Here is a 25,422-nt window from a genome sequence, read left to right as displayed (position 1 = left end):
ACATTTTAACAGCGGTGATTTAGTAACATATATATATACATATACTCAAATTTTCCACGTCATGCGAAAGCGTTCAATTATACGTCACAATAAAATAAAGTCCAGAATGAACTTTTAATCTTCAAGTGAGAAGTAGAACAGTGTGTACATAATATTAATATGTTTTTAGTATTTATAATATCTAGTGAAAACTCCTGCTGATTAAGTTTTTCAGACTTTTCTTTGATTTTAGTACCACGTAATGATACAGTGTAAAACAGTTAACACATCTCATAATTACGAGAAATCCATTTCAAGTTAAAATGAATTCTAAAGTATTCTGCAGATGTGAATCCAGCAATTGTATTTCCAACATATCTGTATCACTATAGTGGTGGGTGCAAAGCTGAATTTATCACTAGAGATTCAATCTTTGTCATCAAAATGTTAGTGAGAACCTGTGGCACCGGATTACCCATTATTAAGCTATTTATTTGTGTGTGGTTTTGGTCATTGAACATAAAATTAGTCTTGGTGGTAGTTTACTCTCTAACAGTTGTTTATTGGTTGTTCGAGGCGTTTGTTAATAGGCATTAATACTATTGACAAAAATAAGAGTTAGAGGGATCTCACTAAGGTGTTTATCAATAAGTCAATAAAATTTATCTTATTACTCGTAGTGAGGTTGAGGCTTATTTTGAGTTTTACTCCAACTAAATATCTCACTGTGATTGGGAGTTATTATTGTTATTATTGCATAATCTTTTTATCCACTTCATGATGAAAATGGTAAGACTAAGAGACACAAATATAATTTTTTTCAAGATACGAAATTTAATTTTTCTAACAGTTAGTAGTTTCTAACAATATATGGTTGCTCTTTGGAACGAGTGACCTTCAGATGTGGTGGGTGTGTAATTAAGGGAAGTTTGACAGATAGGTATGTGAACCAATATGGTACTAGATAATAAAAAATTCGAAGATAAGGAACCTTTTGACTATCTAGACTGTCCTATCTACTGACTTAAAATTACGTATAATATTAATAATAACAAATTATCAAAGAAAACTCAATACCATTTCTTATTACATAAAATCTACCCTCTACTCAGTAGTTTTTTCTGAGATAAATCTTTGTCAGCTTTTATTTTTAATTTAAGTTTAAAAGGTCTTAATCTTTAATTATTCGACAAAATTGTTCCTCTCTTGTTGGTTCAGTGGTAAAGCTTGAGTGTCTAAAACACTAAAATTCGAGGTTCGATTTCTTTGATGGCTTCTATACAGATATCATTTTATTAGACAGCATATATAAATCCAAATATTAGCAATGACGCATGTGCTTGAAGACTAACAAAAGACTACGAATTCACCACCATGACTCTAACCATTGGGTGATGCAGTTAGAGTACTCATTGAGAGCAAGAAATAAAATAGTCACACATTATAAGTATGGAAGAGTTTTAGCAAATTATTTATAATTACTTATAAGCAATTGTGAGTAATTACTATAATAACGAAACGTCTTTTAATTTAAACAAAATCATTCAGTTTTACGTTTCACTGAACAAATTGTTTATTTGATATCTATGTAACTTATAATTCAATTATTATATGTAGGTCTTAAGAGTATGATATATAAAGGCTAATGATAATTTGGAGTGGAAATGAATTGGTAGTAAATATACATTTATATATTCGATATTTTTAAATAAAATATGTGATTTATTCCATGTCTCTTGAACTCCACAAGAAATTTTCTTCTAAATCATCAAACATGAATATCACTTTGTCTGGAAAAGAAAATTCAAAAAGAAATGAACCAACATATTTGCAGTAAACATGACTTTGGCAAAACCTAGATATTCATCTATGACAATTATAGCGTTACTTCCTCCATCTGCTGCCACTTTTATTAGTATTATATTAATGATGAAATTCAAATCAGTCTGGGTACATACATTAAATGATTAGAAAGTTTTGTTTGTTTGTCTATTTTTGAATTTCGTGCAGAGATACAGGAGGGCTATCTGCGCTAGCCGTCCCTAATTTAGCAGTGTAAGACTAGATGAAATGCAACTAGTCATCACTACTTACTACCAACTCTTAGGCTTCTCTTTCAGCAACGAATAATGGGATTGACCGTCACTTTATAACGACCCCACGGCTGAAAGGGCGAGCATGTTTGGTGTGACGAGGATTTGAACCCGCGACCCCAGATTACAAGTCGACTGCCTTAACCACCTGTCCATGCCGGGCAGATTAGAAAGTACAAATAAGGTCAACGTGCGATGTATTTCAGTTTGATCAAAGGGCATGTGGTAAGTAATAAAACCTTAAAAGTCAACACGCCATAAAGTTAGATTAATAAACATATCTTTAATTTTTTTTAATATTACATATTATAAAACAGGTGTGCGTCACTATATTTTTTGGCTTCATACTACAGCTGTAAATGCGAGAATTATAACACTAAATATGGAAGCTCGATCCCCGCAGCAGATAAAGGGCACATAAGAAGTGTGCATCTTTTTTCGAAAACAAACAAACAAAAATTTGCACGATTTCATCTTGAAAACAATAACAACACTCGAAATAAGCTAACTCTTGTACCTTTTGGACATGTTATCTTTTCTTCATTTTCCATATTAGAGACATCCACAAATTCAAAAATAAATTTATTCAATTAAATGTATTCACTTTCTGTTCCTTGTTAGAACATTTTTTTTAAAACAAGACACGAAATTGAATATATCTGAAACAAACATTTAGGTCTGCAATTTTTTTATCTGTTTCGCAAATATCTTATTGTCATTAGTAGACGACAGTATTATAGCTTACTTTTCACCGTGGTTTCTTTTTCTATCTTTTATTTTCCTCTGAAACTTGAACTCAAAACCAAAACGAACTCTGACAGTTTTTTAGTGAAATGTGCGAAAAACTTGAGGAATTGAGGCTTTTAAAGAGAAAAACGTAAAACAGTTGTACCTTGGTCCATTTATGAGACAGAGTTACATGTGATGAAAGTATAAGTTTATCAAACTCTACATTCAAACTAGAATATTATGAGAGAAAGGTGTATACTAAGTATAAATGCAAAGTACATAAACAAAAACAAACCACACGCAACGTTAACGATATAAAAGTACATTCAATGAAAACTCGAGATATATCTTGAAGATATATTTCAACCTTATTTATCTGAATTTCCAGGAACCTGTATTAGATTACAAAAAATAGATGCGTGGGGGAACCTTTTAAAGTTTAACAATTTTATGAATTTATAAAAAACGTCACTAATTGTCGTATTATACCCTCTAAGATGTGTAAACAAATTTAAGTCTGATACTTACAAGTCATAAAACATGTATTCGTTAATATGAGAGTGCAGCCGAGATGGACCAATAAGTCAATTCTATACTAATATGAGAATATAGCGTCTCTTGCGCCTGCCCAAGCATGAGGACCTTCAAGTCGAAATTGGAAGGGTAAACAAGAACCCCAAAGACATTTCCAAAAAAGTTTAGGATCGGTGAGAATTAATTTTAGCAAGTTAGTCTTAGCGTTGATAAGACCAGCTGTCTCATCCATAACAGGTAGCCAATCAACAATAATGGTGTAGCGAATATTGTCCGGGTAGCGACGAGTTATCATGTCCATTTTCTTCTTCATATCAAAGCAAACTATCGGGTTAGGATTTCAGCTATGGGGAACGAAGAACCAAGAGGTTGAGCAAAAGCTATCATGCCAAGAGTAGGTTGTTTTAATCTTATGGGAACTACATATTTATACAATTCCAGATTTTGTTTTTTAAAATAAACTATTTTCTGGTCTAAAAATGAAAACTTGATATCGTAACCAGTTGCTAAAATTACGATGTCGACTTCATACTCTGTTTCTTCTCCTTCAAAAACTATTCCATTCACAGTGAATTTCCGAATGTTCCCCTTCACTGTGACAGCTCCACTCTGAATCACGTGTCGCAGTTCATCGGTAAATGTGTAACGTCCTTCTAATATGGAACGTTTGCATCTAAAACAGTATGGAGAATAGTCAGTATGTTTTATAGCAAACGTATCAACAAAGTAACGCAGTAGCTTATATGGTGTATAAAGCCAAATCAAATTGCACCATCGTCGACAAAACGAAGTATCCAATGGTTTACCACCAGGACTAGTTCTGGGAATAATCCAACATTTACTCCTCACACTGAGATATACCTTGAGGTGAGAAAAACAGATCTTGTACAAGTATTCAGTGAAACTCTTAAAGTTTATAGAGTCACTAGTCTTACAGATATAAGATTCTAGCTTCCAATGTGATGTCATAAAAACAAACACAGGAAACCTTTCTTCCTTAAATTAAGTAGCCTGGACATCAAAACTAGATATAAGTACGTTGTACACTAGGCAAAATTTTCCGCATTTGCAAACATGCCTAAATTTAAGAATAAAGCATATTTTTATATTATAAATACTCATATAACTGTTACGATTTGACTCTGATATATTTCATACAGATCCATTCTGACCTAAGAAACTACAATACTACAGTCGTGTCTGGTACAAGTAATATAGAGCTGCAGTCCTACCTCACAAATTGTAAAACGGAGAGTCAATGCACGGACTGAATAAGTAACTGTAACGTAAGCAGATATCAATTTATGGTACACTGAAATTTGTTCTGAGCTCAAAAAGAAAGCAAAGTTCAAACTACTGTAACTTGTAATATTTGTAAGCAAAATTAAGAAACATTAAAGCCATGTAGTTTCTGTAAGTACGAAGTACGAAATTACAACAGGAAGCTACAAATCAAACTGTGCAATTATAACACAAAGCTACAATACGGAGTGTATTCTCTTAAAAAGAGAAATAGCTTAGCGGTTATTGTGCTTGGCTGCGTATGTAGGGTCTAAGGTCCGAGATGTATTACCATTGAACAAATACCGCACTTACAGCTGTGGATATGTTATTAAAATGTCAGGCTATACATGAAGCCTTGGAGTATCTAACCTGGATATTTTCCGATGTGATTATGAAGTGACGGACTATACCTAAAATCTAGACACTTCTAGCCTTAACATTTAGCTCAAGTGCTAAGAGAGAGTTATTGAGGTTAGAAACTACATTTCCTGACTAAAACACGAATATGGATTTGAAACATAGAAAGACTCAATATTTAATATCTGTTACACAAAACAACCAGCAGGGTTTATACAAAAGTATAGTACACTGTAGTTCGCGTTGTTTTACTCTTGTATACTTATATATATTAAGAGAATACAGTGATTAAAAGAGTAAATTAAGCCTAACCTGTTTAGCTATCTGACTTAGCTCCACAGTCACGTCTTCTGCAGAGTTTCCTGCACCAACAATTACCACCTTCTTGGCATCATACGCATCTGGTTTCTTGTAACTATGAGTGTGTAACACTTTGCTTTTGAATTTTTCTATTTCTAGAAACGTGGGGATGTACGGAAATACGTGGTGAACAGTGCAAACCATCACTCCGTCATATATCTCATCAAAATGAACTTTGTTTTCAATGCCTCTAATACTTATTTTCTACCGTCCCTTTTCGTCAAAATCGTGATTTTGTTCTACTTTAAGAATTTCATGTCGAAACCTAATGTGTCGAACGAGATCAAATTTTTCAGCGTACATCTCAAAGGATTTATGTAAGTAGCTATTATGCATATAAGTAGGAAAATCCTTTGGTGGCGGAAAATCGCTAAAGGCGCTCATTTCTTTGCTATTATTTGTTATGGTAGACTTCATCACAGAGCCCACACCTTCAAAATCATTCTCTCTGTAGCACCAAAGTCCCCTAACTGGTTTGTCTTTTCAAAGCACACCGGAAGCAGATCTTCTTCTAGGCAAGCTTTGATGGATGTGAGTCCACTGGATCCAGCTCCAGCTATACAGATCCTTTTTCTTGCTTCCATTATTTACAAAGATGAAATTTCACTATTAGATGATTCCAACGTGTAACACAAGTGACCTATAAGATAAGTTAATATTTATTCTGTGCTATAAATAACAATCACATATCACACAAGCAGTAAAATGAAACGTAAAAGCAGTATTAAATATTTATTTCCTGGATATATTCTCAAAATCCAAGTATTCGGATTATTAAACGATTTTTCTCGATCGACTGTAATATATATCATCTGTTTTGTTATTCGATTATTTATTATGTTTATTGACACTTGGTAGTTATTTCATTATTTCTTTAGGAAACTGCCGAAAATAAATTATGTTGAAAATGTTTAGCTTTAGTGTTTCGTCTTTATTTTTTTTTATAATTGCTTACTTTAGATTCTAAAATAAATTTAGTTCATGATTGTAGCGAAGTTGCCAGATTGGGGAAAAAAATCTTATTTATAGGAAGAGTAAAACCAATATTTGAAAATGGGGATTCAGGTTAAATGGGGAAATTGGTTTTCTGTGATTAAACTCTTGAAAGAGATTTTAATTACTTTACCTACTTTCTAACAATACGTGACGTAGCAGTCAGTTGTATAGACTAGTTGTATATAATGAAAGTAGTTACTGGAAACTACGAAATAAAGAAGGAAGACTCAAAAATCGAACTTTAGTATTTTTAGGCCTTAATTTAAATTTTTTTTGCGGACACTTAAAATTATCGAAATTTTTTTGTTTTGAGAAAATTCGTGAAAATTTGTCTTTCAATTTTAAATTTTTAATTCATATAAAGGTTATTTTATGAAAAATCTTTTTATTCCATAAATCGTATTATTTTTTAATGTTTCAATGAAATTTTGCGAGTGGCTCGCTGATAACCGGTATATTCGTCGATCTCTGTCTGAGACTCGAGAGGCCTCAATTGACAAATGAAAAGGAAATACAGCGTAAAGTACTATTTGGAGGAGGCTGCAGGAGCTTCCAGCAAACAACAGGAATGCTGCACATGTTGAAAGACAACGATATATTATCTACAATTAACAGGAATGGCCTGGAGCCTTTACTGCTAGAAACACCAGTAAAACATACATATATATACGAAATAACTTTCCACTAATAATCATATTTCTTTACTCCTATTTTATGTATTTTTGCAGTAATAGTTTACAACAAAATGTTTTTCTATTTTCATATTTGAACGATACCTTACATTCAAACTCTTTATCTGTTCATTAAACATGTCCAATAAACTTACGTTTAGTTGTATTAAAGTTCAACGACACTGGAGCTCCAATAGTTAAAACAGCTTAAAAAGTGAAATTTTTTTTGACCGCGAGAAGAATTTCGAGAGAAGCATCTGATGACCTTGGAATTTAGTTCTCATTATTGACACGTTGTAATATACGGAGCTACCAATATTTACACAAAGATGAGCAGGTCTTGCCTTTGAATATATAAAGTTTGAGTGACATTTATTCGCAAACAGACAAGTTTTAATGAGAGAGAGTTTGATGAACCAGCTATGAAACTACCGAAAGGACAGAACGTCAATTTGCCTAAAAACAGTGTCTATGATACACTTTGAAAAGGTAATTATGAGCGATACTTGAGCATAAAGTAAAAGTAAGGATAGACTTACCCGGCCGTTTGAGGATAAACCTAATAGAGAATACGAATAAACGACTGTTTACCCTGCCTGATAACAACGAAAAGACTGAAGGAAACCTAGGTCACAAGTTACACGTTATTCTGACACATATACTATGATAGAACGAGGCTGAGTATAGTCGTCACAAAAAGAGCTAATCTTATTGTAATATATGAATGGAGTTCATTTTTCATGGTTATATGGAGAAACAAAACTAAAATTACACTTTGATACGGTCGGTTATTGCACTCTTAAAGTCGTACACGCTGCTCGAACTATCACATACAGAGGCTGGTATCTGATGTTTGTAATTCTTAAATTAATTCGTTGTGAGTAGGCATAGCACGGATAACTTATTATGTAGGTTTGCGCTTAAAAACAAACAATTAGATTCTTAAATTTTAAATTTCTATGAAATGCTTGTTTTTACTTCATTTTGGTGATTAAAACGTTAACAATTTAGAGAAAGAATTAAAATATCATCATGCTAGTGATATTATAGTTTGCTGTTTTATCAGTACGCTTGTGTATTAATTAAGTAGAAACTTGTGTAGAATCACCAAGTGAACGTAATGAAATCTTTGAAATTAAAAGAACAATGCGTGTCACTCTGTCGATATGTGAATGTGTGCTCGCTTACCTGGAAACCTAATTCTGGTGTTGGCTAATTGTGAAGTTGTACTTTTACATTTATATGATTACAACGGGTGTTTTTATATGCGAGTGCAAACTGCAAAGTTTATAGCATTGTCGTTAAAAACCATTACTCTTGTAAAATAAAGAAACAAGCAAGAGAACACATTAGGTAAATTATTTATCTTTCTGTGGCTTATAAATGATGAAATAACAAAACACCTTCTTAATATAAATTCCAACAGCCTCTAAACATCGAAAACCAGACTTAAAGTTGTTGTTTTGGATCTAAGTCAGATAAAGTCCCGATCCGATCGTTGGCCGTTCCGATCAAGTCCTGAATTAAAGTTTAAAATATATATAAATTATTCTGTCGTGAGATAAATTACGACAAATGATCTATCTTTTGGGAAATTGTGAGTTAAGATTAAGCAGTGGTTTAGTTTACAAACAGTGTACCTAAAGAACAACTGATAACATGGTGTAAAACTATGCTTTGTATTTCAGCTTGAATAAAACAAGCCAATTAGTATCCAATTCGTTCCACACGATATTGCTACAGAGAGTTGTAGAAACGTACGAGAGTTGCATTTATAAAAGATGTCGTCATAATGCCCTTAGAATATTAAAACGTAATTTGTTCGTGCAAACCTACAACATAGGCATTCGCTTCAGATTTTAGAGGTGTAAGTCTTTAATTTCACCACTGACCAACGGAGGTGCACGCAAGATCCAAGAACTTTTTACATAAAATAAGTGAACCAAAACTGACAATATTTTAAAACTGTTTTTAACTACCTTGGTTCGTCTGCTAGTGTCACTTATTTCAACCAAGATTCTGAATTATGTTAAAACAGAAAAAAATATTTTTAAAGTCTATCGGCAGTGACATATAGAAAACGATGCTCGGTTGGGACAAGAAAATATTGACAATTTAAATTTAGTTACAGCTTTGTCGTAATTCTTTATCACATAATCAAAACCTCGATTCGTAATCAGAGGGTAGAGGGTTCGATTCCCCGTCAAACCAATCATGCTCGCCCTTTCACTTATGGATACGTTATAATGTTATGGTCAATCCCACTATTATTTGGTAAAAGAGTAGTCCCAGAGTTCGCGGTGGGTTTTGATGAGTCGACACATCCCCTCAAGTCTTACATTGGTAAATGAGTGATGATTAGCGCAAATAGTTCTCGTGTAGGTTTCGCGAAATTCAAAATAAACAAACATCACAGAACGGCTATGTTAAAACTGGATTTAGAATTGCTTCCTCAAAAAACAAATTTTCAAAGATATGTTTATGACATGGTTTATTTACAATTAGAAGTTGGTGTTTTAAGTAGAATTAAGTAAAATAACTATAAATAAATCATTCTCAATCAAAATAAAAGTAGTCTTGTTTCAATCACTACCTTGATTTATTGGATTGGTCCTACGGGCTGGGAACGTTGTCTGTTCTGTGGTGGCTTAAACTTATCACCAATCAGATCAGTTTGTTTCTTGTATTTCGTTAGAATGTCTTCTTTGTGTCTCATGTAAGCTCCCAAATGAGGAAATTTCTGTATATATAAAGCAAGCGTTAAACACTATATCTTTTAGGATAACACATCACAATTTATCTAACTTTAAAGAAGAGGCTGAAACCCGTGACTAAACATCACACAAGTATCTGAACCGGCTACAACGAATGCTATTTGAAGAAACTTCATGGTGTTCTTCAAAAAAACCGTGCGTTTCCATCTATACAATATAACGTATCGAACAGTGTACCTTGATACCACCTGAATTAAAGTTCAAGTAATTTTATTTTAATTTATATATGATATAAGTAGAATCGTGAGGTTAATAAATTCCCATGATATTTATAATACACGAAACTGGGTGAACAAGTTTCAGTACTGCAGTGTTTCTCAGTAAAGGTAGTTACTTGCGTGCCACTTATTATTTTTTTTTAATGAGTGAAGGAATATGTTGAGGGACGATATGTAATACACTGTATCGTCACTAAAATGGCATATGTGTTGTAGTAATGATTGATTTTCATAAAAAAAATTTATTAAAACGAGCCATTTTGCGTTATTGAACATTTAATTGTATGTCATCGTCAGCGCCCCTCCCTTTAGGACACGCTGTTCTAACACTTTGTACGTCACATTTTGACATTAAAAGAAGTATTTTATAAGTGTTTGATGCTTGGACATTTTGCAACAAGTTGAAGAACTTTCTTCTACTTTCTATAACCACAAGTATACAAGGAATCTCCTAGAAGTCAGAACCTGAATGAACTGTTTATGTTCATTAGTTTTATTCGCTTTGTTATAAGATTTTCAATCGTTGAAAACAAGATAAAAGCATTTAAAAAATTGACGTCATTGAAAAGACCCTCGACTCTAACACAAGAAATGAACCTACTTACCGTGTCAAGTTAGTCAGTCCTTTCTGAGAAACTTAAGAGGTATTACTTTACTTCATTTAAACATCGGATTTTGAACAACTGAAAGGTTAGCATGGTTTGGGTTTAAATCTTTAAGAAGGATTCGGTTAGGGTTAAGAATGAACTATGTTAATCTTGAATGTGGCATCAGATAGAACACTTATAGGCTTTCCTCTTTGGTGACGAGGAGTCGATGTAGACTGAAAGTTCCATTTCATTGTAGTTTCCAAACTTTTTAAGTACATGTTCGCTTTTAGTCCTGTGACATAGTCATCAATGATGGTGAAGTCTTGGTTCTGTAAAGCGCTGTAGACCTGTTTTGTTTTCAAGCCACAAAAACAAACAACATTGTAAAACTGTTGGTACTTATCACATTGGAATATCACATAATATCAATACATTTCAAGAAATATTTTTGATCATCAGAATAATACCTTATGAATTACAATATGTTTTAACATTATTAAGCAAGCGAATCCATATTTCTCATTCTGATCACTAATTAAGGTTCTTGTAGGTAGGCTTACCATACGTTCCGGTGTACAGTCCGGTTTACTAATTTGTTCTTGTTAACACTGAATTGTTTCGGAATGTCCCAATTTTTCATGAAAAGGCATAAACTTCAAAAAGGATAAACGGAAAATGTTAAAAACTGCATATAGTTCTGACTTGGTGTTGACAAAAGTAACTTTTAAGTTATCATTTTATTAGTTGATGAGTGGTGTGAAGCAAAGTTCTGTAGCATGCAAATTTTCAAAGGTATTGCATCAGAAGAAATTCACAAACAGCTTATACTGAACATGTACAAGTATAATTATTCACAAGTGGGCTGCTTTTGGCGGTACGTGTGTAACGGCAGCTGCACCAACGGCGAGCGGCAACACATGCAAATATTCCTTTGAGCAGGTGTTTGTGCTTTGTGATTTCTTTATTAATTATATTAGTCATTGGTACCTTCTGAATTATTTTCGTTCTTTTATTTTAGAAATTAATCCTAGTCATTATATCCAAAGCTGGTAAAAGAAAGTTCACATTCAACAGTGAATTGGAAAAATAATATAAAAAGTCTTAAAAAAGTTTAAACATACAGCTAGTCTTTCAGTCGCTGTTAAAAGCTCAAGAGTTCATGTGTTCTTAAAAAACTTTGTGCCTGAAGAGAGTGACTTGTGAATAGTTGCCAAAGAAGCAGCCTTTGCTTATCACAGTGCTGTTCCTAACATAAGCTTTAAAACAGCTGATTGCTCTTCCAAACTGATAGCAAAGTTACTTGAACCAAAGTTCAGTTCTGCCAGAACGAAAAATGAATTATTATTTAAAGCAATTGTTCCTCTAGCAACAGAGGATTGAAGAGAGACTTAATGAATGTCCAATTCGTTTCACTTACAGCAGATGTTTCAAATCGAAAAGATGCCAAAATAATATCTGTCAGTTGCGATATTTTTTGCCAGTGGACGGAGTGAAAGTAAAACTTTCAGTGACATGAGAAGTTTTGACGAATTGCTTGGTGACTACTTTAAAAAAAACATGGTTTATCCAAAAAAATGTTGCTTATTGTTGTGAACTGCAAAACAAATTTTGGAGATGTGGAGAGAAAAGGGAAAAACATTGCATCTAGTCAATTGAACAAGGAACTTGGCAGAAATATTGTGGGTGTTGGTTGTGGTGCTCATATTGTACATAACTGTCTCTGAGCTGCAATTGATGTCCTTCCTATTGAAATGGAAAGCTTGATGGTCAAATGTTACGAGAATTTCTTATTCACACTGTGCACGTTAATACCTAAATTGAGTACAAGAAGGTTTCCTAATATAGAAATACGCAACTTTTATCTTTGTTACCAGCTGTTGAGAGATTTCTCCAAATTTATGAAGGACTGAAGTAATATTTTTGTTCATAAAAATAGTGGTCTTTGTGGATGAAAAGATTTCTTGATTTGATGAAATTGTTCTTGTCAAATCTTTCTGGTCTTCAAAATGTGATCAAAGTATTTCTGTACCTAATCTCAGGCAAGTATTGGAGTACATTTTTTATTTAACAGAAACGTCGGATCCTGTTGAAAGAGCATTTTCAGTGATGAAAAGCATTTGGTCTCAAGAAAGAGGTCTAATTAATGAATCACCAGTAAAAGTACTGTTGCATTCTAAACTCAATATTGACTTGAGTTGGAGTGAGTTCTTTGAAAAGTAAAAACTAATAGATTTTTGCAGAAAGTTTATTCAAGTGAAAAAATATGAATCTTCACAAAAAAATGTATAGTGAAACATTTATGAAATTTTTATGTTCCTTGCCTTGCTGAATTCAAATAAATATTAGAGATATAAACTACCAGTATTCCTATTTTTGTGTGGGCCAGGCATGGCCAAGTGTCTTAAGGCGTTCGACTTGTAATCCGAGGGATCGGGGTTCAAATATCGGTCGCACCAAACATGCTCGCCCTTTCAGCCGTGGTTCAATCCCACTATTTGTTGTTAAATAGTTGTGATGACCAGCTGCCTTTCCTCTCGTCTTACACTGCTAAATTAGGAACGGCTAGCACAAATAGTTTTCGAGTAGCTTTGCGCGAAATTCAAAACAAATTAACAAAATCTCATTTTGTGGCAGCATCAAAGCTTTAGTGAAGTTAGGTTATAAAAGCACTTCTTTATTATACCAGTGCTGGTATCTATAATAAATATTGGAAACTGTCCCGGTTTGAAGTTTGGAAATTAAGGTGAGCCTACATGTAGAGAAAAATATTATTTCTTATTTTATAAGACAAACAATCGTAAAATGTTTTATCCACTCGAGTAAAATAGCCCTAAGTAGACAGAGTAATGATTTCTGAACATAAGGTTCCAAAAAAACATGAAACTTCTTAATTGGAGCACTGTAGCTCCGCAATAAAGAAACTGTAGTCTACTTCAGCAGAATCTATACCCCCTGTAGCTAAGATTGAAACTCAGGTAAAGCTTTAGCTATAGCCGACAGTATTCGAAGAGCAATCGGGCGAATGGCATTTCCTAATACTACCCCATAGATTGTCTTATTTTCTAATCGTACGACTGGTCATCCAGTACCTTCTCCTGGCAGACCCATAAGACCTGGCACTGTATTTATTACTGTTACCCCGTCTGATTTGCATAAAAAGAGAGAGAAGGACAGATAAAAATAAGTTTTCTCTCCAGTGTAGAAGTTACCCGAGTTCCCTCAAGGTGCCCCCAGTTTTAAAAAACTCATACGAGTGTACAGTAGTTCATAATCTACCTGACAGTCATCACGAGAAACATTATCTACTCTGTAGAATAGAACACGACATGAGATTCGAACTTGAAAAGTAAAAAATAAACATATTTGTTACCGTTAATTGTAGGTTTATTTACAAGATACATCACGCTTAAACGCAGTAATTGGTATGTGATGCTTTGTATTGCAATGACAATACAACATTTCAAAACTAAACACTGATAATTTGATATTACTGGATTTATCTTTGCATTTTATTTTTTTCTGCACAACTTTAGTTACATAATGATGGAATGTGGCCTGCTACATTTTCATGTCCATTTAAAGTCCTAGTGTGATGTCCCACAATCCAATGTCTGTTATACTAATTATCACTCTCGTAATAAATAATTACAAGGAGATTAGTTTGTACATGCCTCAATACCACCACTCTATTTAGGTATGACTTACAGTCGAAGGGAGAATGGCCATATGAGCACAAGCTGAATAAAATGGCCATGTACTTTGGAACCTTAGTCCATGACTGCTTACATCCTTTATGTAAGATATTAAATTAATGTAAAACACGAATTTTAGTAATTGACTAGTATAGTCATAGTATCAATTAATTATGTCTGTAAACGGCACGCATTACCTCACAACACTTACATAAGAACAATCTTATCGATAATTTTAAAGAAATGGTTAGGGTCCACCTCTTACCATCTATGAAATCAGTGGCAGGTAAATATGTCTCACTTCGTCACCACTGTGAACCACTGGAGCAGACAGGAATTTGCTGCCAGTGTATCCACTACTACTGTGTTACTGAGGCACTATCAGTGCTCAAGAAAAAATCCACAACTCTATATACATGTGCTACTACACAAGGAGCCACTCAGAGACAAATTATTTCGCCATTACATGATGCACTGTGGGTTTGTTCCAAAGCTCACTGACAATCAAATCCCTGTCATTAAATTGTTATTTGATATAGTGCTGTACATTTTCGACCACTGAACTATACAAACTGTCCCAGTGCAGTTCCTGAGTCCAACCATTTTAGAAAGCAAACCACTTGAAACAATTAACGAAATATCCAGTTCCACTTTCAGCATTCCAAGGAACCTTAGCAGGCTGACTTGCTTCATTTCACCACCATTGCGAAAATATGGATCATTGTCTTCAGCATTTGTAGCTCTATGTATCTGATATATTTTCACTACTTAAAGTACACCATTCTTATCTTTATGAGTTTGGAGACCTGCATTCTCTACTTCTGTGATATGTAGAGTTCTGTGTTATTTATGCATTGCATGTTTATATGAACTCTTAGACTTAGTCACACAGGATTGTCCATGTGCTTTACTGGCCTGGAAGGTCCAAATATCTGCAAAATAACGCTGAGTTGATGACTACTTTACCTGGTAAAGTTGTGGCTCATTGTGAGAGAATTAGGGATTCAATGACAAAAATGAAAGAAAAAGAGGAACATTATCTTACAATGTCCTTTATATAGTTTTTTGTTTCATTAACGGATACCCTTAGTTAGTGTTTTTAGTTGTCCAGTAGCCAGGTTCCCATATAAAAAGGTTGTGTAAGCATATTCAAATTGAATTTAATATGTTGCTCAAAAAATAAGAGGGACAAATACTTATTTGGTATATTTTTGTAATAACTAAATTTATGTATGAAAAACATATTCGTTCGTCTACAATTGTAATTCTAAGCTTACGAGTGAAGTGTGAAACAACTCAATCGAAACTGAACGCACTCAAGGAGAATACAACTCAAGGTACCGTATATAAGGCTGTCACATGAAACTATGTATTTCTCATTACTTCTCGAAACAAACGCCAACATGGATCTTTTGTAGCTCGTTTTATCATTATGTACCTTCATCTTGTGTATCCAAGCAGTCAGGCGCCATCGGACAGAGAACGAGGTGGCCAGGGCAGTCCAGATGATGGAGGATGGCCAGACTTAGAGGAGGGTGGCACAGCGCATCGGTGTGTCACCAAGCGTTAGCAGTTTATTTTGGCGACGCTACCAGGAGATAAACACTTGTGGCAAGAAGATCAGGTCAAAGCCGTCATCGCTTTAGAACAACCAGAAAGGACTGCTATATCGTGACTGTTGGTGCGGCTCGGTCACTGCGAAATGACCCTCAACATTTCACTGGAACCCGTGTGTCGACCCAAACAGTTCGCAATCATCTGCACGAAGAACGCCTTAGGGCCAGACGGTATGCAGAAGGCGTTATTCTGACAGCGCTACCGTGCAGCCAGGTTGGAGTTTGCTCGTCAGCACCTGGACTGGGAATTTCGTCAATGGGCCACCGTGCTGTTCACAGACGAGAGCAAGTTCACTGTGTTTCGTGATGATAGACATGCTTGAGTATGGAGACGCCGAGGAGAGCGATTTTCCGCCTGTAACATTAACATTGTGCAAGTCGACGCTCATTGAGGAGGTTCTGTAATGGTCTGGGCAGGCATATGCTTGTTGGCAGCCCGGACTTACTTATACTCAACAGGTTTGTTCTGAATGCACAACGATATAAAGACGATATTCTGTAACTCACTGTGAGGCCTTTTGCCGGTGCTGTAGACTATGGGTTTATTCTCATGACAACCCGCGACCCTCAGATTGCGAGTCGCACACCTTAACACACCTGGCCATGCCGGACCTAGTTCATATGGGATATAAGGTTTGATGATATTTGTTATTTTTAAACATTTTATTTCTTCATGTTTTATCGTTCATCACACATTAAGAAATGGATACAGATGAATCTGAAATGAGGGAAATTACCTAAAAAAATAAAAGCATTGTCACATTTGGAACACTGAGATAAATTATATAGAAAACGCACAAAAATTTTGTGAGCAGTTTATAACGTACTGCACTTTCTGTAATAATACAACAAATACAGTTGTTGTGTGAAGACGTTTTATTAATTTTTATTCTTGCTAATTATATGAGTTTAAGCATTTGAGAAACCTTTAAAATATATCTGAGATATTAATATACTTTAAAACGTCGTTAGAATGTGTTTCTGTTTTCACATTTCTTCGTATTGAACAAAATATAGGAAAAAAACTACAATAAATAAATGGTCACATTTCGAAAACATACTTTTAAAAGTATTTTTTTCTAATTATATTCATACCAAGGAACTTGACTTTCACCGTATATAAAGTTATTAAATTATCTGTAATTTAGAATATATTGTGAAAACACCTACTTAATTAAAGATATAATGTAGAAACGATATAACTCAGTTGTCTTTGTTGAAGGTACAGGTTATGCTAGCTGACACCAGCATAAGTTTTTCAAGTTTGACACTAGAAAAATCTGAACAAATCCTATATGATCGAAAGTTTTGAAAATCATTCAAAGACAAATGTAATTCAGAATGTTGAGATATTTCTAATTAATGACAGCTCCGAGTGATTTATAAGTAACTGACTTTTTGCCTTTAAATTGTTATTAATATATAATAGAAAACCTTATTAAAATTACAATTTGTATCAAACAAGGATAGCCAGCCGTAGTTAACGTGTCTTACATTTTCCTTCCATTTGCTGGTACATTAAAGTCATATGTTTTCCTGTACTTATAACATACACATAAAAAACAAAAATACTTAAGTGATACAATAATCTGTTACCAGTGTACAAACAGTAAAATCTTAGTTCTACCGGAATCTCTGAAAAATTAGTCTATGTCAGAATCTTTTATGGAATATGATATTTAATTTTCAAATTATCACATTTTTACCACTGTAGTTATTTTAGATATCCAATAACAAAGCTTTAGAAAAGTATTATTGATTTTTGAACCTTTTCTGAGAGCAATGTAACAAGAGTTAAACATGAAACATTTTATTTTACTCTCTATAGTGTTAAGGTTTAGCTCACCCTCCTACCATCTTCGAAAAAAAAATTGCTGTGAGATTTTAACTTGTCCTCAAATAATAGGAGAGAATATTAGTCTTCGGAGAAACACCAATTCAAGAATTTCTCTTAAACGTAAGTTCTGTCAGTTTGAATAAACAATCAAAACAGTGTAAATAAGATCATAGAGTTTTTATCGTTAGCTATTTGTGTGTTTAGCCTTGCATAAAAGGAAAGAAAGTATTATCAAGTAGATGGGCGAAGAAGAGAAACACAAAAAAATTATACTTCACACATACACAAAACTGGGAATTGTAATATTCTTCACAAAAACATTTTAATGAGTATTTTATCATAAAAATACAGTAAGAAAATCTCAATCAACGTTATATATAAGTTTCTTTTCCATATAAATATTCTAATAAAGATAATACTTATTGATTTATTGTCGTATCTGCAGATGACCACGCAATACTGGGCCCCCTTTTCATCAGGCAAGAACCCTTGTATTAGAATATTTAGCGTTTACTACCTAAAACGTATAATCTTACGTTCAGTCTTTGATGGTAAATATATTGATCTTGTAAACTATTTACTTGCTAGTTAATTTACAGTAATTTCTCGGTAAGTTGCTATTGCAGCAGACTGTAACAGTTTTATAGAAATAAAAGATACGTTTTAAATTCAGTGTGCTTGTTTGTTCGTTTTTGACTTTCGCGCAAAGCAACACGTCCTTCATTAGTGTAAAACTAGAGTGAGAGCAACCAGTCATCACCAACCACCGCCAACTCTTGGACCACTCTTTATCAACGAATAGTGGGATTGATCATAACATTATAACGCCTCCACAGATAAAAGGGCGAAAATGTTTGATGTGGCATCGATTACGTTGTGTAAAAAAATAGAAAATAGCTTTATTTTCGGTTCATGTTGATATTTTAAGCTGTAGCCAAAACTAAATCTTAATTCTTTAACTCCCAAACTATGAATTTTATGTTTCGTATAGATTCCTTCACAAAACTTTTCAAGCTAAAATATTTTTCGTGATAATGACCCACGCCAGTAGAATAGTAAGTCTACGGTTTGCAACGATAAATTCAGACGTTCGATTCCCCTTGAAGGGCTCAGCAGATAGCCCGATGTCGCAATGCTATAAAAAAAACACCAGACGCCAACTTATGATAACTTAACAATGTCACAGTATTTTTACGCTCAATAATTAGGTGAATGATGGTGACGTCGACTAATACAAACCTTTATATTTCAGTTGAAATGGAATATCCTCGTCATCATGTTTAGCTAAGAGATTCAAGTTCATAGAGAGAGAAAAAAAGAAAATACTTCTCATTCCTTGATTCTAATACAACAAAACAAAAATATTGTATTTATTTAATAAAAGAATATAATAGAGATATTATATTTGTCTTGGCAACACAACATAACAGAACTATTTCATTTATTTGATAGCACTACATAAAAATATTATGTTTCTTTTAGCTACATAACATATAAAAATTTTTTGTTTATATTGGTGACACAAAATAAAAGAAATATAGTGTTTGTCTTGGTTCAGTCTATTACCCTATTTTCTATATTTAAATCTTCCTTTCAGAATAATTATCACGTAATTTAACTTTACTAGGCTTCTTGATGACGAGACCCCTTTTCTTAACCTAAAGATGACCCAGGAAGATCGAAACGTTGTTCTGTCCTTATCAATAAAAGTTTTGATATCCATACCAGCCGTTTTGAGATACATTTTCACTAGACTGAAGAATTAGCAAGAAGTAGAAAACGTCTCCCGCTAGTACAGAGGTTTGTCTCCGAATTTACAACGCTGAAATCACGGGTTAGATTCCCTTCGGTGGGCTAAGCAGATAGCCCGATATGGGTTTTGCTATAAGAAAACACAAACACAACACAGAAGTAGTAATTTATCGCCATTTATGAGTAAATAGCAGCATGAATAATGAGACTGAGTTAAGAATTTAATGTGTGACGATGCTTTCTAATTCAAGTTTAGAAGATAGCAGTTCAAAGGTAATAAGTTCCCAAATCTACAGTTTCGTCCTGATATTTACGACATTTAAACAGCAGTGATTTAGTAACATATATATATACGTAAATATTCCACATCATGCAGAAAGCGTCCTGTAATACGTCACAATAAAGTCCGGAATGAACTTTTAATCTACAAGTAAGAAGTGGAACAGTGTGTACATAATATTAATATGTTTTTAGTATTTATGATATCTGGTGAAAACTCCTGCTGATTAAGTTTGTCAGACTTAAATTTCATTTTAGTACCACATAAAGATACATTGTAAAACATTGAACACTTTTCATGATGATGAAAAACCCACTTCAAGTAAACACGTATTATAAAGACGTCTGCTGTGTGCATTAAAAATTTAAATAATATAATTTACAGAACAACGTTTCAACTTTCTTAGGACATATTCAGGTTACTAAAGATAGTTTGCAACTGACCATTTCTGGGTACATGTTTTATGGACGAGATTGTGAATGGGAACGACAGTGTAGATGGATGTGGTTTGGGAGTTATTATTGTTACTATTCCATCGTTGTTTTATGCAGGTGATAATCAATAGTTATTAATGAAACTTCTCAGTGAAAGGTAAAAATAATGTTTGTCTCTACTGCTGCTACCTTTTAAACAAAGGTTAATTTAACAAATTACATTTTGAAATTGATTTACCTACACAGTATTTTCTAAAAAACCTCTCTTCTGAAGGTGCTTTATTAGAATCACATAGAAAAACAAATATAGATATATATTTCAAATGTAGGTGTTTCCTGCCTTTCAAGTTACGACTGAGGACAACCTTTCTTATCTTAATAGATAATATTCGCTTGTCATTGGTTAAAATTTGTTTTCGGTTAAGGACACGTGTATGACAGCTACAACTGATAAAACAAATTTTATATTTAGAACAAAGAGCAGAAAATAACATTTGTCTAAATATACTTTTTAGTATTTTATTTTTTCAAGATGTTGGAATATTAACGAATACACTGTCATAGCCTACTATAAAAAAACAGGTTTTACAGGTACATTGGGAGGCTTCAAGACGTCATCAACACTATCTTTTATGTCCAGTAAAGGAAAGAGGCAGTAAGCTGAGTTTATCTTAGATACCTTTAAATGGCCGCGTATCGTAAAGAAACATTGGGATGTTTGAAAATACCATTAACATCATGGGTGTGTAATTGATAAGTTAATATGAATTCCTCTTTAGAAACGATATTTACCAAATTAAACAGAACTCTAATTAATTTCAATTTTAATGTTAGAGAATAGTCCTTTAAACCAAAGGTCTGTTGTTAGTTCATAGTTATTATTCTTGATTTATATTGTTTTTGTAAGCTTAAATTATAGTTTCTTTCGATGGATTCCCATTTCTTGCAATTTTTAGAATTTCTTCATAAAACGAGCTTTTGTACATTTTTAAAAACCAATTTAAGACATACATAACAAAATAGACCGCTAGTAACACAGCAACACACATTCATTCAAAAATAATATACAAGTTTCAATATGTTTTAAATAAACGATATTCGAGCTAAACCACGTCCTTACTATTCACGTTACCAAGTCTGGTCTCACTCTATCTGAAGAGTATGCAGCGTAGTTTCTTTGTCACAAGGCTCCATAGTAACTATATCATGTCTACTCCCCCATGCTCAAGGACGTTGGTTGTTCAACGCCTTTTAATAGCTCATTAGCAGATAATTACATTATCAGTGTGTTAAATATGGAATAAAATAAATACCTGTTTCATTCTCCAACTGGTTAAGGGATGTGATTGTTAACTGGGAGGTATGACTGGAATCTTTATCTTACTGAATATTTTCCTTGTTTCTACAAGGAGATCCTTTTTAGGTGTTATGTAAATTGTTGAATTGGACACTTAAATGGCCATTACGACTGTCTTTTGTGTCGATGAATTCCAATTCCTTACAAGGCTCCATAATTTGCCTTACTCAATTTGGGTAGATGTAGTTGGGAGTCTTATTCTTGATGGTGTTGGTAGCCCATGTTGATCCATATCACCTTATTTTTAAAATTTCATTGAGTGAAATGAACTTTTCCGTCTTATAAAATTTTAATCACCTGAGTATATCTTTATTATATGAATGAATGAATGAATATTGCACTTTACGTAGGGTGTGGTGGGCACATCACTTGCTGTTTTTCCTTTTCAAACTCGTTTTGATATAACGAATTCAACCCTTAGTTAGATTACATAAACCTTGATAGGGCTAGAAAAACTAGTGATACAATATTTGCACAACTTTTCTGTGAGTTTTACATTGTAGTTTGTTTGCTAGAAATATATTATTATATATTTTTTATTAGTTTCATAGAAAACAAATATAACATGGTACTATTTTCTAAATATTCCTCGAATTCTTGTATTTTAAAGTTTCAAATACCTATTTCGCAAAAGTAAAACAATGTTACAATGTGACCTCAGATATTGTAATATGGTTGCATTCTGACCTGACAAACTATAATAACAAAGTGTAACTTATAATATTTGTAAGCAAAACTAAGAAATTATAAAGTGATGTAGTTTTTAAAGTGCGAATTACAAAATTACAAGAGGAAGTTACAAATCAAACAGTGCAACTAGAATACGAAGCTACAATACGGAGAGTATACTATAAAAAAGAGAAATAGCTTAGCAGTTAGTGTGCTGGGCATCTTATCCAGGGTTTAAGGTCCGAGATGTATTACCATTGAACCGCACTTACTGCTGTGGATATATTATAAAAATGTCAGACTGTACATGAAGCTTTGAAATATACAACCTGGATATTTATCCGATGTGATCATAAAATGACGGACTATACCTGGAACCTAGGAACTTCTAGCCTTGACATCAGCTCAAGTGCTACCAATATGTTATTGAAGTTAGAAACTACATTTCCTGACTAAAACACGAATATGGACTTCAAACTTAGTTATACTCAGTTTTCAATATCGGAAGCAGGAAGCAACTAATGAGGTTTATAGAAAACTATAGTGCACTGTAGTCCGCGTTGCGTTACTTTTGTATACTTATAAATAGCTTAAGAGAATACTGTGATTAAAGTAACCTGACGAGTAACTTAAGACTAACCTGTTGAGCTATCTGACTTAGCTCCACAGTCACGTCTCCTGCAGTTTCCGACACCAACAATCACTACCTTCTTGCCATCATATCCATCTGGTTTGTTGTAACTATGAGTGTGTAACACTTTGCCTTTGAATTTTTCTATTTCTAGAAACGTGGGAATGTACAGAAATATGTGGTGATCAGTGCAAACTATCACTGTGTCAAATATCTCATCAAAATGAACATTGTTTTCAATGTCTCGAATAGTTATTTTCCACCGTCCCGTTTCGTCAAAATCGTGGTTTTGCTCTACTTTATGAATTTTATTTCGAAACCTACTGTGTCGAACGAGATAAAATTTTTCAGCGTACATCTCAAAGTATTTAAGTAAGTCGCTATTATGCATATAAGTAGAAAAATCCTTTTGTAGCGGGAAATCGCTAAAGGCGCTCATTTCTTTGCTAGTATTTGTTATGGTAGACTTCATCACAGAGCCCACACCTTCAACATCATCCTCTCTGTAGCACCAAAGTCCCCCTAACTGGTCTGTCTTTTCAAAGCACACCGGAAGCAGATCTTCTTCCAGTCAAGCCTTGATGGATGTGAGTCCACTGGATCCAGCTCCAGCTATACAGATCCTTTTTGTTGCTTTCATTATTTACAAAGATGTAACTTTGCCATTAGATGATTCCAACTTGTAACACAAGTAACCTATTAGAGAAGTTAATACTTTTATGCTATGAATAACGATAATATGTCATATAAGCAGTAAAATGAAACGAAAAAAGCAGCATTAAATATTTATTTCCCCGATATATCCTGAAAACTCAAGTATTCGGAATATTAAAAGATTTTTCTCGATGGACTTTAAAATATATCATCTGTTTTGTTATTTGTTTTGTTATGCTTATTGACACTTGATAGTTATTTCATTATTTGTTTAGGAAACTGCCGAATATAAATGATGTAGAAAATGTTTAGTTTAGTGTTTCGTATTTGTTTTGTTATAATTGCTTGTTTTAGATTCTAAAATAAATTTAGTTTATGATTGAGGCGAAGTTGCCAAATTGGGAAAAAAAAATCTTATTTATAGGAAAAGTAAAAAACAATATTTTAAAATGGGGATTCAGCTTAAAATGGGGAAATTGGTCTTCTGTGATTAAACTCTTCGAGACATTTTAATCACCTAATATACTTTCTAACAATAAATGATGTAGCAGTCAGTTTCATAGACTTCAGTTTTAATTATCACCGCGATGTTAGAAGTACGTTAATCCTATTAAGACTAAATCATTAACATTGCATCACACGTGTCTGTTATGTTAACGTACTTAAAAAGCATTATTGAACTGCATGAAATATAGTACACAAACTTTCAAATTTAGTTTCTTCTTAAAATGTAATAAGTTGCTGTAGCATTTTCTTGTGAAGCATTATCTTTTTAAAGATAAAAATACATAATTTTCTGTGTTTGATTATTGTAAGCTTTAAATCTTATAAATGTATGCAACAAATCTGTTTTGCATTAAAACTGTAACTCTTGTTCCCTTGTTTGTTCAGGAAAAGGTACACTAATTTTTTGCCTTTTCAGACAGTCTCCGACATGAAATGAAAGTAGTCACTGAAAAATACGAACTTAAGAAGGAAGACTCAAAAATTGGAGTTTTTCGAGTTTTAGTAACCTAAGGCCTTAATTTAAACTTACTTTGCGGACCCCAAAACTTATCGATATTTTTTTCTTTACCAAAAGCCACCCGCTAGTACAGAGCTAAGTCTACGGATTTACAATGCTTAAATGAAGGGTTCGATTTCCCTTTGTGGGCTTAGCAGATAACCTGCTGTGGCTTCGCAAAACAAAATCGTGTGCATGAAAAGTTGTTTTCCATAGAAAATATTTTAATTCATATAATCTTAATTTTATGAAAAATGTTTTTTATTTGATAAATAATATTAATTTTTAATGTTTTAATGAAATTTCGGAAATGGCTCGCGGACACCCTGTATATTCATCGATCACGGTCTGAGACACGAGGGGCCTTGAAAGACAAATGAATATCAAATAAAGCGTAAAACTATTCGGAGGAGGCTGCAGGAGTTTCCAGCTAATACCCGAAATGCTGCACATGTTCAAGGACAACGATATATTCTCTATAATGAACAGAAAGGGCCTGAGTATCTACTCCAAGAAACCTCAGCTTATACATCCTCAGTCAAACATACATATATGTATGTAATAACTTTCTACTGATAATCCTTTTAATTTACTTCTATTTTATGTATTTTAAGTAATAGTCTATAACAAGATGAGTATGTCTTTCCTTTGAATATATAAAGTTTCTCAAAAGAGATCAGTCCTAATGAGTGAGAGATTGATGAACTAGCTATAAAACTACCGAAAGGACAAAACGTTAATTTGCCAAAAAAAAATTGTCTAAGATATATCTTGAAAAGCTAATTATGAGCGACAAATGAGCATAAAGTAAAAGTAACGATAGACTTACCGTTTGAGGATAAACCGAACAAAGCATACGAATGAACGACTGTTTACCCTGCCTGATAACAACGTAAAGACGGAAGGTAACGA

The 25,422-nt window shown here is 33.4% G+C and overlaps 1 pseudogene; it reads right to left on the bottom strand.

Moving 5' to 3' along the window:
* Positions 1-3,396: 3,396 nt before the first annotated feature.
* Positions 3,397-23,493, bottom strand: LOC143228586 (flavin-containing monooxygenase 5-like; annotated as a pseudogene).
* Positions 23,494-25,422: the final 1,929 nt, after the last annotated feature.

Source organism: Tachypleus tridentatus, chromosome 10 (genome assembly GCF_004210375.1).
Source record: "Tachypleus tridentatus isolate NWPU-2018 chromosome 10, ASM421037v1, whole genome shotgun sequence".
Classification (NCBI taxonomy): domain Eukaryota; kingdom Metazoa; phylum Arthropoda; class Merostomata; order Xiphosura; family Limulidae; genus Tachypleus; species Tachypleus tridentatus.
This window is presented reverse-complemented; position numbering and strand designations above follow the sequence as displayed.